This window comes from Gossypium hirsutum, chromosome A07 (genome assembly GCF_007990345.1).
Source record: "Gossypium hirsutum isolate 1008001.06 chromosome A07, Gossypium_hirsutum_v2.1, whole genome shotgun sequence".
Lineage (NCBI taxonomy): Eukaryota > Viridiplantae > Streptophyta > Magnoliopsida > Malvales > Malvaceae > Gossypium > Gossypium hirsutum.
The window spans coordinates 96,918,089-96,921,140 of NC_053430.1; the positions used below are offsets into that span (position 1 = coordinate 96,918,089).

Here is a 3,052-nt window from a genome sequence, read left to right on the forward strand (position 1 = left end):
ATATAAGATTAATAATATGCATAAAATAAGATTAACTTTATTATAAAGTATATATATATATAATAGTGTAAAAAAAGAAGCATTACAATAGTGGTTTTGCAATCATTAAAATAATTTAAAATGTAAATAGTAAGTAAACAAGGATCAAAAAGATGTTGAATGTATCTCAAAAAAAATGATAATGAACCACAAAATAAATAAATAAATAAGGGAAACTCAATTAAAATAGAATTAAAATGGAAGGGACAAATTATAAATGTAATAAACTGTTAAAAAATAAAAAAGGACCAGCGTACAACATGTGCAAATGCGCAGGGACCGAATCTGGAAATAATCCAGACCCCAAAACGCAGCGCTGAAGCACGGACCAAAGTGCAAATACGCGCAAGTTACAGGGATAATCTAAAAAAAACAAAGAAATACAAATGTAAGCTGATTGAGAAGCAGTGCAAAAGGGGGAAGGCCAATCTTGCAAATAACCCTTCACCGCAAAAACACGCGGGTCCTAAGGGTATTCGGGAACGGATCGGGTCAGGGCTCCTACCAAACGATGTCGTTTTTGAACCATTTAGATTGGTTGAAACGGTGCCGTTTTTGTTTCCTTAAAAAGGCCAAATCATGCCTTCATTCAGCCGAATCTCTTATGCAACCCTAGCCTTTTCTTTTTCCCCTTTAGCCGAACCCTAAGTCCCTTTCTCAAGCATCAAACCGCCATCAAGAACGGCGCCTCGTGCTTCTGGCTTCGACTTGTCTCTCTTTGGCCTCAAAATCCCCCCTTTAGCTTCGATTTCGACGAAGCAAGAGAGGATCAATAGCGGATTCGCAAGGTAAGGTCTCGTTTTCCCTTTTCTTTTGTTTTTAAATGCAAAAACTGAGAAAGTAAAAAACGAAGGAAGCAGATAAAGAAAAAACGCAATAGATCCAGAAACTCAAAACGGAAATCACCTTTCTTTGTTTTTTTCTATTTTATCGTTTCGTATGCGTAGTGTGTCTATATTTCGTAACCCCTTACAAAGATTAAAAATCTTGGCTTTATAGCCGAAAAGAAAGAAAGAAAAAAAATAGATAAAAAATACAATATTTGTTCTTTATTTTGCTGTGCGTTCGTCCTTTTTGCAGGTATAGGTGTGCGTGGCGTGAGTACGGGGCTGTGCTGGCGTACGGCGGCGCGGGCGTAGCTGCTGAAGCGCTGGAGCGTACGGAGGCGTTGTCTGGTTGCGGCGCAAGCATTAGGCTAGGGTTTGCCCTGGCTGAGATTTGGTTTAGGCATTGGGCCTATTGGGCCATCAGGGTTTTGGGTTAGGGATTTGTAATTAGGCTAGTTATTTTTTTGGTTTTGTTATGTAATTGGACATTTAATGGACTATTTTGGTTTTTTGTTTCTTTATTTGGTCTTGATGTGAACCCGAGCAAATTGGCCTGCTTACAACGTCTACGTTGTATTTGGGGTCTTACATTTGACCATTCCAAACTATACACAATTTTAACTTCGTCATTTAATGTAATTGCATTTATCACCCTCGAAACTTTTGACATGGGGTTATATTTTACGACAAATATAATATTCTTCTTGTTTTGGTCATTATTATATTGTTTCTTAATACAACAAATTATCTTTTAAATTTATATTCGAATTAATATGATAGATACCAATATTAATGCTTTCCTTAGAATGAAAAGAATGTGGATTTCTTCCTAATAACACATTATGTATAACAAATAATGCCTTACCAATATTTATTTCTTAATATTAATAGAAATTATTATATTCTAAATAAATTGATTATTTTAGTTTTTCTTAATACAAATTTTTTTCTAAATTGGATCCATTCATTAATGTTACATTTCCATTCAAAGTCTATACAATATTTTTTTGAATTTCTTTTCGAATAAAGAGTGAACTTAAAAAATACGAGGATTCAAATACTATATTAGTGTAATCGTATTCTTCCTAATAAATTATAGGAAAAATTGAAATAAATCTAACAATTTAATATGAATTCATGTTGGTACGAAAGCTGTAATTTTATTTTGTTGATAGATTGTTTAATTTGAATTTTTTTAGGATATATTGGTATTTATATTTTATATTCAATTTAAGAAATAAATTATATTTTAATGCTTTATTAAGAAAAAAACATGTAAAAAGAAACTATGTTGAATACTACTTCATTTGGGTTATACAACTATCTATAATTTATATTTTTCTTAAAATTAATATGACATGAGGAAATAACTAAGCTACGACCGCTTGAAAAGGACATGAAAGATTAATGTATGTAATAAGTAATTTAATTTGTTGATTATTGGTGAATCAATATTCTTGTTCGCAAAAGAAATTGGATAAAAAATTTCACCATCAAATTGATTCTAAAAGATAGGATATACAAAAGCAAGAGAAATCATAATATGGTTGTTTGAAAGCATCTCTTTCTTATGGACAAATTTGGAGATGTCACCATAAATCAATTGAAAACCCAGAATTTAATGTTTTTGTAAAGACATCATTGTTAGCTTTTGATACATTAAAATATGGTTGTTTGAAAGCATCTCTTTCTTATTTGATTTGTGAAACTATTGCTTGTTTACATTTTCCAAAATGTATAAGTTCGTAGTGGAAATATTTAGCACGATGAATTTTGGAAACACTTTTTGTTGCTTAAAAATCCATTGCTTTGCAGGAAATCCGAGTGTCATCAATAAAAACAGTTAATCAATTTTGAGCAAAAAAAGATATTAAGTCCAAAACCAAAATAGTCTCAAGTGTCCAAACAGTCCAAAATTTGCAAAATACTTTAATTCCAAATTTAAATAAATCAAATATACTAAAATATTGTAATCGAGCTCCTGTCACACCGATCCGCCTAAGTCTGAGGGTTACCTGAAAGTGACATAACAACAGAGAGTGAGTTTTTGAAACTTTGTGTGTAACTTATTAAATCAATACCACATATTACATTCAGACAAAACTCTTAACAGAGCAGATACAAAACATATATCACATACAGAAACATAATCAAATGCAAATTTACAATCTTACCCTCATCCGCTA

The 3,052-nt window shown here is 31.7% G+C and overlaps 1 long non-coding RNA gene across 1 annotated transcript; it reads left to right on the forward strand.

Annotated features, from left to right (window-relative positions):
• Positions 1-245: 245 nt before the first annotated feature.
• LOC121231862 (uncharacterized) lies at positions 246-1,428 on the forward strand. The gene is made up of 2 exons (XR_005929960.1): positions 246-827; positions 1,120-1,428. It is a non-coding gene; the product is annotated as an uncharacterized lncRNA (long non-coding RNA).
• The last annotated feature ends 1,624 nt before the right edge of the window (positions 1,429-3,052 follow it).